Source organism: Acomys russatus, chromosome 20 (genome assembly GCF_903995435.1).
Source record: "Acomys russatus chromosome 20, mAcoRus1.1, whole genome shotgun sequence".
Taxonomy (NCBI): domain Eukaryota; kingdom Metazoa; phylum Chordata; class Mammalia; order Rodentia; family Muridae; genus Acomys; species Acomys russatus.
Genome location: NC_067156.1, coordinates 46969275 through 46984413, shown reverse-complemented (window position 1 = coordinate 46984413; position 15139 = coordinate 46969275). Strand labels below are relative to the sequence as shown.

Here is a 15139-nt window from a genome sequence, read left to right as displayed (position 1 = left end):
ATCACCCCTACCGCATTATCACCACAACCATCATAACAACAACAACATCATCATCATCAAAAACAAAGAACAATAAAGTAACAGAAATGAACACTGCTCACTGATAATTCTCAACACCAATGGTCTCAATTCCCTAATAGACAAATAGCATAGCTGTGAAACCAGGATCTATTTTTCTACTGCATCCCAAAACACACCTTAACACCAAGGATAGACATCACCTAAGGGTAAAGGGTTGGAAAACGATATTCTAAACGAATGGACTCAAGAAGCAAGATGGTGTAACTATTTTAATATCTAACAAAATAGACTTCAAACAAAAAGTAATCAGAAGAGAGAAGCAAAGACACTACATATTCATCAAAGGAAAAACCCCAAGAGGAAATTGTGTTAACATCTATACACCAGGCACAAGGGCACCAAAGTTCCTAAAAGAAACACTACTAAATACTACTACAGCTTATATCACATATTGACCCTAAAACACTACTAATGAGAGACTTCAATTACTCACCTTTGCCAATAGACAAGCCATCCAGACCCAAATTAAACAGAGAAATGATGAAGCTAACTGATGTTCTAACCCAAATGCACCTACCTGATATTTACAGAACATTTCACCCAAACACAAAAGAATATACTTTCATCTCAGAAGTTCATGAAACTTTCACAAAGCAAGTCTCCACAGTTTAATAAAACTGAAATAACACCTTACATCATATCTGAGTACCACAGATTAAAGCTGGACATCAACAACAGAAACCACAGAAAGCATAGAAGCTCATGAAAACTGAATAAGTCTGGTGAGTGAAAAATGGATCAAGACAGAAAGTAAGAAAGAATTAAAGACTTTCTAGGATTTAATGAAAATAAGTTCACAAGATACCCAAATTTATGGACCACAATAAAGGTTCTAGGAGTCAAGTTTCTAGTACATGGTGCCTACATAAAACAAACAAATTGTTGCAATTATCTTATTTGTATGGCCTAAGATACCAATAATCGATACAATGAGATTGTAGTGTATTTTAAAGCTGTAAGTACTACACTAATGAGTCTAAAATACTACTAATCTACTAGTAAACTAAAATAAACTACTCTAATCCTATGTCCTCATAACCTACATATATCCCCACCAATTGCCAATCTGATCCTCCTCAGGTGGCTTCTCTCCACTAACTGTCAGCTCCCCTCTCCCTGGTCTTCCCTAGCCAACTGTCAATTCTTTACCCCAGGCTCCTCCTCCTGGAAGCCCTGCCTTCAACTTCCTGTCCTTCTGCCCAGCTGATTGGCTAAACAGCCCTTTATTGACAACTGCTATACCCACTTAAGGTGGAGGACCACAACAAATAAACAAACAAACTGGAGAAATCTCATACTAATAACTTTGTTGTGAGGTACTCACTAGAGAGGACTGCTTGGACATGGGTTTAAGACAATGGAAAATCTTTACTAGCCAGAGACTATACTGGGTGTTCAGGATCTTAGTGTAGCACTAAGCCTTTCCCAGGACGAGCTTCTAAGCACAAAAACCATGCTCTGGGTTGACATACTTCAACTAACAAGAACAGTTAGCCAGAAGCAGAACTACGGAAACTAAAAAGCAAGATGAATACATTTTGAGGCTTTTCCAGAACTATGTGGACTTTGATGGATTAGGCCTTTGTTTTCATTTTGGCACGTGGTGCTTTGTTTTACAGCTTGCGTGGTACTTCCATCATGGAGTCAGCTGTGCTAGGGCCACCTAAGTAAGGTCTGGTCGAAAGAGATCAAGGATGTCTTTATGTTTGGCACTATTTTGCTTTACTATGCTTTCCTTAGTTATGCTCTGATATTAACTAGTTCCCATATATGCTGTGCTTTAAAAAATTGTCTGTTGACTCTGACAAGAACTCTGGTGCCTCATATTTCCCCCTTTGGTGTGGAGGTCTGGTGGCACTCAGAGAAAGAATAAGCAGGCTACCAAGGTGAGCACTGATAGTCTATGACCACATAGTGGGGGAGGAAGTCCTCCTCTGTCATAGATCTAGGGGAGGGGAATAGGGTGAAAGTGGAAGGTAGGGAGGAACGGGAGGATACAAGTGATGGGATAACAATTGAGATGTAACATGAATAAATTAATTAAATATAAAAACAAAACTGTGCACAAAATATTGTTTATGAAATAAAAACTAGAATCCTTTTGGTGGAAAAACCCAACTGAGGAATTGCCTATGGGACATTTTCTTGATTGACGATTGATGTGGGAAGTCCCAGCCCATTGTGGGTAGTAGCAGCCCTGGGTAGATGGTCATAGGTAATTTATGAAAGCAAGATCAAAGTATGGGGAGCAAATCAGTAAGCAGCATTCTCTCAATGTTCCCACTCCTATTCCTGCTTGTGTTTCTGCTCTGACTTCACTCAGCGATGGATTGTGAGCAGAATGTGCAGCCCACAAAGACGTTTATTTTCAAAATGCCTTTGGTCACTGTATTTATAACAGCAATAGAAAGGAAATTACAGCAAATTTCCACTAGCTTTCTATTAAAGCCTTAACTATAGAAAAACTAAAACTCAAGTAAAGTAAGACAAAATAATATAAAATCTGCATATGTTCTTTAGCCAGGATCAACTATTATAAAAACACAAGCAACTGTGTTGCATGTAACTTGTCTGGAGTATTCTATATGAAATCCAGTGTTTTTTCCATCTGTGGACACTTCCGTCCGAGTGTGCCCTGAGATGATTGGGAACTTAATCAACATACACCCAGTTCCTGAAATTGAAACTAAGTAATAATGAATGAGAGTTGACATCAGTGCTTAATCAATGCCAAATTGCTAATGATCTCATAAATCTTTGCCTGTTTTAATTTTGTTTTCAAAAGATGTCAGTGTGTCCAGTTATTGTATTTGGTTGAAATAATTTCTAATTTTGCTAGTTTTACTTTCCTTGTGCCTTTTTCATGACTTGGAGTCTCCATGAGGAATATAAACTTACACTAATATAAAATCTCTTTACTCTTAAACTTCACGTTAAAATACATTTTTTCAATACAATATTGCAGAGCCCTCATGTCATCATTGAGATTTACTACTTTCCTTTAAATGTTTTGTTTTCCAAAATAATCTAACTGTGCAATGTAGATTTGGTAGAGCGCTTTCCCTGCATGAATGGGTTCAGTCTCCAATACCTCACCAACAACTACATGTGGTTGTGAATCCCTATAATTCTGGTGTTCAGGAAGTAGAGGTAAGAGGGTCAGGACTTCAAGGTCCTCCTTGGATCACAGTGAGTTAGAGGCTAGCCTGGGCTACTCGAGACCCTGTCTCAGAAAAACAAGTGAATATCAAGTCCAGCAAGCTGGCTCGGCAGGTAAATGTGCTTGCTGCCATACCTAAGGAGCTGAGTTTGACTGTTGGGTATTTAATGAGCTCAGAGCTTATATTTCTGCTTTTTGTTCTCCATAAACCTGCCTAATAAACCGTGTGTGTGTTTGTGTGTGTGTGTGTGTGTGTGTGTGTGTGTGTGTGTGTGTTTCAGTGTCAGTGTGGAGTTGAAAACAGAACGAAAAGTTTGAAGTAGGACTGGGGATTGTCAGATTCTGACATATTAAGACCCGTGGCCTTTATCCTCAAGTTTTCCTGTGTGGGCAGTGGATTGGCTCGTGTTAAAAAAGAGATAGCATAGGGGAAATTTACTTAAAGACTTTTTGGTATTGACTACTTCATGTTGTCATGGTCAGAAGCTGTGGGTCAGTTGAATTTGACTTAATTTTTCAGAATAGGTATCTTAAGGAGAACTTTGGCATCTTCAGTCATTGTATCAAGGAAAAGAAGTTGCAAGTAATAGTTTGTCAGGAACTAACAAGGTGTAGGAAGGCGATCACCATAAGCTTCGAGAAATGTCCCCAAAGATTTCCAAAGCTTTTCTCCCAATTTTTCATTTCTCTTAGTTTCCAACAAGTAAGGAGATTTCAGGTTTTTTTTTTTCAGTTGTTCAACAGACACTTGAGCATCCTTAGCAAGGAATTTGAGGGATTTGTCATCCACCCCAAAGAGGACTCGATAGTAGTTTAAACTCTTCTTGAGCTTTTCCACATCACTGTCCCTGAGCATGCCCACTATAGGAACAGTCGCCAAAACTCCAGCCTTGAAGGCTTCCAGTCACACAATCTGCTTCAGAGACTCACGCTTCCTTTCAATGGCTGCATCAGTAATATTAGGCAGGGAAAGCATAAAAATATGGCGCTTTTGAACAGGAAGATCCTTAGTCAGGAAAATCATAGCCAAGTAAATGACGGTTAGAGACCAAGAAAATCGGAGGTGCATCCATGTGATTGTCATGAAAGGTATTCTCACAGTAGCTTCTGATCTCCTTCAGGATCTTTTCTCTGTCAAAGGTGCGTTGTTTGGATTTCTTTTCAATTTCTAAATCATTGTCCACCTTGGTTCTCAGAAAATAGTAATTCTTTCTCGTAAATCTGATTGCCTTGGCGAGGTCTAGTTCAAGTTTTGTAAAATGTGTGGCAGAAACAATAACAAAGAAGTCATATTCTTGGAATTTCACTTTCTCCAGATAAGCTTTTGGTGGAAATTTCTGGGTTCCAATACCAGGCAGGTCCCATAAAGTCAAAGTTTTGATTTTGGGGTGTTTGTAAGGAGTTCTCTTCAAGGTTGTCTCTAACACCCCACCTTCAGCTGCACCCTCCTCCTCAGGTCCAACCCCCCTCAGGGCATTGATGAAGCTGGACTTCCCTGCTCCACACTCTCCTGTCACAGCAACATTTATTGCTGCAGTATCAATTTTTGCTAATGCATCATTGATTACAGAGTTTGCCCCATGAATATCTCCCCTTTTCAGGTGTAATTTAACTGACCAGATGGTTTCCTCAGAAATGATTTTGTTTTCTATCTTAATCTTCTTAAAATATTTGGTGAAGCAGGAATCCAAATCTGCTTTGTCTTCACTGTGAGGTGTATGAGAGAACAGCTGACCCATGACGGTGTTGAAGAAAGGGGTGCTGAAAGAAAGAAGGGAGAGTCACCTGTAAGGTCTAGGATGCCTTGATGCTTGCCACTGACTTCTCTTACTATGTTATAGCCTTATTACCTTTTGATATACTTCCTGTATATTTTGTGCCTTTTTTTTTTCTTCCTACAAGATACAAACTAGAGTCTTTTTTGAGAAGAAAACACCAGTTGAGGAATTGTCTTCAACATAATGGAGTGGGGACCTACCAATGGGACATTTTCATTCTGTCTTTTCTTTTCTTTTATTTTTTTTTGAGACAGGGTTTCTCTGTGTAGTCTTGGCTGCCCTAGACTCGCTTTGTAGACCAGGATGCCCTTGAACTCACAGCGATCCTCCTGCCTCTGCCTCCTGAGTTCTCGGATTAAAGGTGTGTGCCACCACGCCCAGCATTGGGACGTTTTCTTGGTTGGCAATTGTTGTGGGAAGTCCCAGCCCACAGTGGGTCACAGCAGCCCTGGCGGAGGGTCCTAGGTCATTTATGAAAGCAAGATCAAACCAGGGGGATCAAGCCAGTAAATCGCATTTTCCCCAATATGCCTCCCACTGCTCCTGCTTCAGTTTCGGCCCTGATTTCAGTCAGTGATGGATTGTGAGCAGAATGTATAAACCTGAAAGATTGTTTTCTTTTCAAAATGCTTTTAGATGTTGTGTTTATAGCAGCGGAAGAAAGGCAACTAGAACAAAGGTATACTAGCTCTCAACTAAAGCCTTAGTTATGGAAAAATTAAAACTTAAGTAAAGGAAAATGACATAAATGTTGGAAGGACCCTGCTGTATGATGTTGCAGTCCTCCCAGTCTGGAAGGACATTCTGAGCTTGGTGTTAGGTGCAGGACTCCCTCTCCCCAGCAGGGCATCCAGCTCTCTGCCTGACCCCATCTGGAGAGTATCTTTAGACAAACATGCCCCTAACCATATTTGTTTTTTATTTTATTTTTTATTATTATGTGGGGTCCACCTGTTCTACCATCTGGCCACAGCCTATCAGGTCTCATCTGGATAGCCTGCGTCTCCTTCCTCTGTGTTCCCACAGGGCCTCTCCACCAAGGGTCAAAGGTCAAATTACAGCTACCAGAGTTCGTGTCAAAGGCAGTCCCCTACTCTCCTCCACTTCCCCATGTGGAGAATGAGCTGCTCATTGGCTACATCTGAACAGGAGGTCTAGGTTGCCTGCTTGCAATGTCCTTGGTTGCTGTCTCAGTTTGAGCAGGCCTCCCTGGGTCCAGATCCCTAACCATATTTGATATATGGCCCTTGACACTGCTCCCTGCTAACTCTCCCCTCGCTATGCCTATAGGATAATAAGATAATTAGTATGCTGCCCAATGTAAAATGAGCATCCTAAAAGTGCCTGAATTCAACCAGGTATGGACACCAATCCTGGAAGCCCATCTCCACCCCACAAGGACCTTTGCTGTCCTTGAGTAAAGTTGAACTAGCTCCTGATGTGGTTCCCAGAGTGTGTGATCTCTATCATGCTTCTGTCCTTCAGGGTCCTGCACCCTCTTCAGAACAGCAGAATTAAAAGAGCTAAACCAAAGTGTTTGTGAGGATAAAATTTATGCCCCATGGACCAAATCTATTTTACCAAATTTCAATGTAAACTGACTCCCCAAGATGGCAATGATTTAAATGGATCTTCTCTCTCTGGCACTCTGTTCATCAAATGGGATGCCCTATTTAGAGATGAATGCCAAGTGCAAGATAAAAAAATATATATAATGCTTTACCACACAACAAGGACATATGCTCAACCATGTTCATAGCAGCCTTGTTCATAATAGCCAGAACATGGAAACATCCTAAATGGCCCTCAGTTGAAGAATGGATAAAGAAACTGTGGTACATTTATACTACGGAATACTACTCAGCTATTAAAAGCAAGGAAATTCCGAAATTTGTGGACAAATGGATGGGACTAGAAATGATCATACTGAGTGAGTGAGCAGAAAGACACACATGGTATATGCTCACTAGCCCAAAAGGCATGTCCCATGAAAGTCTTCACTTACCAGGAGATTGGGATAGATGTGAGGACATCCTACTGTGACTCTAGATAAGGGAAATAGAGGAGATGGGGAAATAGGACCCAAAGGTTCCTGGAAACCTACCAGAAGAACATCGTGATGGGTGGATTGGGCTCAGGGGGGTCTGCTCAAACTATTGCACTAACCAAGGACAATACAAGTAGTAAACATCAAACCCTTACCCAGATCTAGCCAATGGACAGGACATTCTCCACAGTTGAGTGGAGAGCAGGGACTCATTCTGACATGAACTCTGGTGCCCCATATCTGACCAGTTCCCCTTGGTGGGGAGGCCTGATGGCACTCAAAGAAAGAATAAGCAGGCTACCAAGATGAGACTTGATAGCCTATGACCATATAGTGGGGGAGGAGGTCTCTCTTGGTCTTAGATCTAGAGGAGGGAAATAGGGTGAAAGAGGGAGGGAAGGAGGAATGGGAGGATGCAAGTGATGGGATAACAACTGAGTTGTAATCTGAATATATTAATAAAATAAAAAATATATAGTCAACATGTAGGCCTACAGCAAGGACAACCCTCCACCCCACCAGCTCAATGAATAAACTGCAACTATGATTAAACTGTCTGGCCAAGATAACTTATCCACAGGAAATCAATAGGCTTTACTTCCTGCTGGCTTCTTGGGCCAAGTTTGCTTATGTGCACTTCAGATCTGGGACCACCAGACTCTCTTGTCCACATGACCTGGAGAAGGCTCCCCACCTTCCCTCCTAAAACAGAAACCAACGGAGACCCTTCCAGAATTTATACTAAAGATACAAATCAGTGTAGATAAAAAGATAACAGACCCTGCTGCAAAAGCCGTGCTGCTAAACAACCCTATCTGGGAAGGAATGGCCCCAGAGCACAGGCAAGCATGTCAGGGACCAACACATGCACTTTATGACAAATGGATTATACCTATGATGTTGGGCCTCCTCCCTGGCCCAAGCACTTACAGCTACAACAACGAAGTTTAATTAAAAAGCTTTTGAATATCTCGAAAAACAAAACAAAACAAAACAAAACAAACAAACAAAAAAAGGTTTTGAATATGGAGAGACTGGATATTGGAAGGGGAATTGCCCAAGAAATTACTCAGCTGCCTTCAAACCTCCGAATTTTTCTAAGCAAAATCACATGTTAAGCCTTCTCCTCTGCCACTCAGGTCTCCCACAGATGCAGAAGAGCTCCTCAGAAAAGAAAACTACAGTGAGCACGAGTCTTGAGCACAGATTTCAACAGCCAGCTCCAGCAGAGGCAGCGTGCAGAGGGACCTCTTCTCCACAGATCAGCATCCTCAGGAATGTTAGGAGTTAAATATTTGACCCTGAACGAGGAAACAAGATGAGCCTGATGTACAACAAATATCACATACAATGCAGAGCTATTCCATTCCCTGACACACCCATTACAACCATCTCAGGGAAAGGAATAACAGGCATGCAAATTAATTGAATGTGCTTTGCCAAAAGCAATACTGAAATTAGTTGTTTTAGGTCTACCTCGACTTGACAGATTGGCTACACCCATCTATAAGCCCATCCTGTTCAAAGTCCCCTAGCTTCCAGGCTGAGGACACATGATCCAGGCATGTTCTTAAATGTCTTGTTACCTCTTAGCTCTTTAGAGAAAAGAGATAGTGAGGGTAAGAAGTTAGATCTGAATGCTCCTGCCCCTTATCAGAAAGTCCTGTGTCCAGTGGATTCACACACTGTAGTTCAGCTGCAGGAACCACTGCACTGTGCTCCAGGCTCTTCACTGACACCCACCCCTGCTTCCTCTGCAGGGTTTATACACTCTTCTGGCTTCTGACAACATACCAGTCTGTGCTGGCCAATCACTGGGGTGCATGGATCGAGTTGCTTTCCAGAATCTTCTGCATTTACAAGAAGTGGAAAGTGAAATAAAAGGAACAGCTGTTTATCATTCTATCAGCACTTAATTTCTTGGCAGGAAAAGCTGCATATTCTAAAATAACCATGCCTGGGGGTGGTGGCTTGGAAACTGAGGGGGACATGGAAATGCAGCTTGCTAACTGGGCAGGAACCCAAACTTTGAAACATAATTTTCCTGATCCATGACTCCACAAATGCAGCCTGGACTAAAGTCACATAACACATTGTCTGGGGTCCTTTACAGATGCCAATTCCAGTCTCACCCAAGACACAACCCATCTCACCCCCGCTGACTACAACCTTATTCCCTCACAACTATAGATTGACGCTCCTTAAGTCTTGCCTTCTCCACACCCCTGACCATGCAGGGATTGATTCTGGCTTGGACTTGGCAGGTCTCACACGTGCTGGCACAGTCACTGTGAGCTCATATGTGCAGCTGCCCTGTGATGTTCAAACTCCACTGTTTCCTTGTAGTCATCAACCAACTCAGGCTCTTGCAGCCTTTTCACCCCTTCTTCCACATTCCTTCCTTTCCTGTGCCTTTGGAGGTAAGAATATGAATATTCCATTTGGTGCTGGATATTTATCAATGTTATATTCTCTGTGTCTTGGCCAATTGTGGATATCGGTATCAATTATCAATTACTCCATACATGAGCTTCCATGACAAGGGTTAACAATGACTTTCCTATGGGCACAAGGTAAATCATTATGGGTTTGTTTAATATTATCCCCATTTAGCAGAAGAATAGTAGAAGGTTCTCACAATAGTAGAACGTATGTCCCGTGTAGTCTTTCTTTCTCCTCCAGATATAGTACCATGTATAGGTATTATTTGTGGAGTGACATTAAATCCAATCAGGAAGCAGTTGGTTACTACCACAACATTCTTGTCACCATTACATGTTGGGTTATCTCTTATCTGGCCAGTCACTATTGTTGCTCACAGAGTACACACTTGGGTATCATTAATGTTTTATTTTCTCCTCAATTTAACCCTACTATTCCCAATATTAGCTGTGAATCTGTGTATCTGCTCCCATCCCATCAATGGCTGGGTGGAGCCTCTGATGACAATTATGCTGGGCTTGGGTCTATGAGTCTAGCGGAATATCATTAGAAATCATTTCATTAACTTTTCCTCCTTCCATGTGTGTTTGTTTCTATCCTAGGTCTCTGGACTATCCAGCCTCTGGTTCCTGGCCTTCCAAGAAGTATGAGGCATAGGCTCCCCCTCATTTCAGGGGTCTCAAACTGGACAAGTCATCAGTTGGTCACTCCCGTGAGTTCTGATTCCTTTTTATCATACCATATTTTGCCAGTAGGACAAATTGTAGGTCAAAGGTTTTGTGGCTAGGTGTCCTAATCTCCCATTGGAAGTCTTTCCTTGTTATATAAGATGTCCACTTTAGGCTCAGTATCCCAATCTTTCAGGGAGGGGGTCTGGTAGGTAGAATGTTAATGCAGTGGAAATGCCCAGGAACCTGCAAGGGTGACCCTAGGGAAGACTCCTAGTAAAAATATTTTGAGACAGTTTCTTCCTTTCTATCCCATGTAGGTCTAGAGTTGGCTATGTAGTTAGTCCTTGGGATCATGGTGATCCTCCTGCCTCATCTTTCTCAATGCTGAGATTGTAGCTTTAGCCACTGTGTCTGGCTGCCTCAGAACCCTTCTTTATAATTTTGTGAGTCACTCTCCAGCTTATTGACAGTGTGAACATATTAAGCAACCCCCTGTGGATGGAAATTGAGAGCATGTAAAGTGCTCACCTCTGATGTGGTGCTCCAGAGCTGTGCTTGCCTACCTGACACCATGTTCTGGCAATAATGAATGATGTTCATGAATTCCCTCACTTAAAGTCTAAGCAATACCCCATTAAATGTTTTCTTGAGTAAGTTGCCTTGGCCGTGGACACTACATATTCACCAAAGGAAAAACCACCAAGAGGAAATTACAATTCTTAATATCTTTACACCAAACACACAGGCACCAAAGTTCATAAAAGAAACTCTGCTCAACATTACTAAACAGCTTCAGTTACACATTGTCTCTAAATCACTGGTACTGAGAGACTTCAATCTTTCACCTTTGTCAATAGACAGGTCATCCAGACAAAACTAAACAGAGAAATGATGGAGCTAACTGATGTTCTGACACAAATGCACTTACCAGCTGTTTATAGCACATTTCACTCAAAGGAAAAAAAAAAAAAAAAAAAAAATATATACCTTCTCAGAAATTCATGAAACTTCCCTCAAATTGACCACATCTTTGACTTATCCAGTGAGTCTCAACAGATACAATAAAAATGAAACACATATGACTGCCGTGTATTAAAGCTGGATATCAAGAAGAGGAACAACAGAAGCTCATGAAAACTGAATAAGTTCAGTGAGTAAGTAATTGAAAAAAAAAAAAAACAAACAGAAATTAAGGTAGAATCAAATACTTTCTAGAATTGAATGAAAATGAATCCACATAAATTCCTTAAAGAAACACAGAAAAATCCAATCAAACAGGTACAGGCCTCTAAAGAAGAAGCTTAAAGAAATACAGGAAAGCACAAACAGGTGAAGGAAATGAATAAAACTATCCACGACCTGAAAATGGAAGTAGAAGCAATAAAAAAAAGCACAATCTGAGGGAATTCTAGAGATGGAAAAAAAAAAAAAAAAAACCAACTAGGGACGAGAACAGAAACAACAGACGCACGCATCACCAACAGAATCCATGAGATGGAAGAAAGAATGTCAGGCATGGAAGATACTATAGAAGAAATTGATCCATTTGTCAAAGATTGTCAAATCTAAAAAATTCCGGACACGAAACATCCAGGAAATATGGGATAAAATGAAAAGACCTAACCTATGAATAATAGTAATGGAAGTTGAAGAGTTCCAGTGCCAAGGACCAGAAAATATTTTTAACAAAATCAAAGAAGAAAAATTCAACAACCTAAAGAAAGACAGGCATATGAGCATACAAAAATACACAGAACACCAATTAGAATGTAGGAGAAAATGGAATCCTCTTGCCACATAATAATAAAAAATCTAAATTTAGGGGGATTCAAGATGGCAGCACGGAACACACACTGTGTCTGATCAGCAGGACAGCAGTGACTGCACAATGACTAAGGAACGAACCGAGAACTGCAAAACACCAGTGCTGCTGATCCCAGGGTGAGAGGGGTCCACACTGTGTGGAGCACAGGTTGGTCTGGTCTCAGGTCACCCTGCTAATCCACAGCAAAGTCCCTGGGTCCTGGCAGGCACCGGCTTGGGCTCCAAGGACTAACAGCACACATGGATGGGTGCCTATCATCTGAGATCTGTGTCTCAGATGGAGATGTGGGATACAAAAACACCAGCATCTGGGTCTTTTAGCCCAGAAGGGACCCCACAGTCTGGAACACAGGTGGATCTGACCTCAAGTCACCCGTGAATCCACAGAAAGTTCTCAGGTCCGTGTTGCCATTGGTGAGGTCTCCGAGGATTAGCCTCATGCCCAGCAGGGCACGCAGCATCTGCTCTCAGGGTCTCAGAAGGAACTGTGGGCTACAAACACCAGTGCCTGAATCTTCTGGCGAAGAGGAGACATCACAGTACAGAACACAGGTAGATCTGACCTCAGGTCACCCAGCTGGTCCTTGGAAAGTTCCCAGGTCTGATCTCAGGTCACTTGTCTGGTCCACATGAAGAGTTCCCTGATCTCTGCAGGTGAGGGGTGTCAACTTATAGACACTCACAAGTTTCTCTCAATGGGCAGTGAAGGACACCAGAAACTACCATTCAATGCCAGAAATAGCAGGATGGCTAAAGGCCAGTGTGAAAATACAAGCAACAAAAGCCAAAATATTATGGAATCTCCTGAATCAATTTATTTCAAAGCAATCAGCCCTGGAAACTAACACATCTGAAACACAAGAAAATGACCTCAGATCTTTCCTAATAAAGATGAGATGGAAGAAATGAATAAAATCCTAAACAAATATAGGGAGATATAGCCAAACAGATACCCTTAGAGAGGCCATGACAGAGGTCTATAGAGCAGAAACCTGCAGCCAATCATTAGGTAGAGCTCAGGGAATCCTGCAGAAGATGGGGGAGGAAAAATGACTACAGAATCACGGAATCAACTAACCAGGCCTCATAGGGGCATGGGTCTGACCTAGATCCTCTGAATATATGTTGTGATTGTGTAGCTTGGTCTTGTGGAACTCCTAACTGTGGGAGCAGAGGCTGGCTCTGGCTCTTTTGCCTGCACTTGGCATTTGGCACCCTTATCCACCATGGATATGCAAATCAAAGCTGCTTTAAGTACAAATGCAACAAGTACTGTTGTGAATGTGGGAAAAGGAGAACACTCAGTCCCTGCTGGTGGGAGTGCTGCAACTAAGGTGATTTGTGTGGAGGGCCCACAAAAAGGAAAATAGATTGACTACATGACCTAGCTGTACCACTCATAGGAGTATTTCCATATGACTCTATGTCCTACTACAGAGATACTTGCTAATCCATCTTTCCTGTCCTATTCACAATAGCCAAGAAATGGAAACAATCTACATGCCTATCAACAAATGGGTAGATAATGAAATATGCAACTTTATAGAATGTCATATTACTCATCTGTGAAGACAAATGAGACCATGGAATTCATGGGGAAATAGGTGGGGATTGAAACAATCATACTGAGTGAAGTAGCACACCACTTTGTCCCTCTCGTTTGTGAATGTGACCTCACTATGGCTCCACGGAGTGGAACTTTCAAGAGAAGGAAAAAATAGGATTTAAATGAGAATTACGGAAAAAAGTAGCATTAAATCAAGGCAGAAAGGAGAGTAGAGGAGAGGAACAAAAGTATGAAAGATAAATAACACTGAAGGGTTTTCAAAATGCCTTATGTCACCTACTAATGCAGAGGCTTCCTAAACCATATCCACACATATGAAAAGGAAGATGGAATCACCCTCTACTCAGGCAACAACACCCCTCTTAGACACCACAGGGCACCAGATAAAAAGCCCAGACTCACGGATTATTTGCCTCTTTTGGACTTGTAGGCCAGGCAGGACCATGACTAATAGAGGACATTGTCGATCTTCTTGGTCACTTTACAAAACTTGAGGGCAAAACCCTATTACTGAAGATGCCACATGCTTGAGGCATAGGGCATGGAGAAATCAAGCTGATATGGACCCAGTGGCTTTATCCTTACTGGTTAGCTTTCACAGTGCTGTAAGGGTCTAGCCACGTTTCCAGAGGAGAAAATGAAACATTAATTATACCTAGGTGTGAATACTGTGAGCTACAATAATGACTGGCTAGATAGATAACCAACATGTAATGGTGACAAGAATGACATGGAAGTAACCAACTGCTTCCTGATTGGATTTAATGTCACTCTACAGAGGAAACCCATACTTGGTACTATATCTGGAGAAGAAAGAAAGGCTACACAGGTCATAAATTCTACTGTTGTGAGAACCTTCTACTATCCTTCTGCTAAATGGGCATAATATTAAACAAGCCCATAATGATTTCCCTTTGTGCACATAGAAAAATCATTGTTAAGCCTTGTCATGAAAGCTCTTAAGTGCAGTATGTTATAACCAATACCGATTTCAATACAGAGGCATAAAGAGTAGATAAGTCCTGCAAAAGAAGCAGAGATGAGTCTCAATAAACAACTGACCTAGACGCAGAGAATAAGACATTAATAAATGTCCAGCACCAAATGGAATATTCATATTCCTACCTCCAAAGGCACAGGAAAGGAAGGAATGTGGAAGAAGGGGTGAAAGGCTGCAAGAGCCTGAGTTGGTTGATGACTACAAGGAAACAGTGGAGTTTGAACATCACAGGGCAGCTGCACATATGAGCTCACAGTGACTGTGCCAGCACGTGTGAAACCTGCCAAGTCCGAGCCAGACCAAATCCCTGCATGGTCAGGGATGTGGAGAAGGCAAGACTTAAGGAGCATCAATCTATAGTTGTGAGGGAATAAGGTTGTAGTCAGCGGAGTGAGATGGGTTGTGTCTTGAGTGAGACTGGAATTGACATCTGCAAAAGGTCTCGGACAATGTGTTGTGCGACTATAGTTCAAGCTACATTTGTTGAATCATGGATCAAAAATATTATGTTTCAAGGTTTGGTTTCCAGCCTAGTCAGTAAGTGGCTTCTTGATGTCCCCTTACTTTCA

At 41.7% G+C, this 15139-nt stretch overlaps 1 protein-coding gene across 1 annotated transcript in view; it reads right to left on the bottom strand.

Annotated features, from left to right (window-relative positions):
- Window positions 1-15139, bottom strand: part of LOC127204365 (interferon-inducible GTPase 1-like) — a 144672-nt gene that overhangs the window by 51813 nt on the left and 77720 nt on the right. The gene's annotated exons all lie outside the window — the stretch shown is intronic.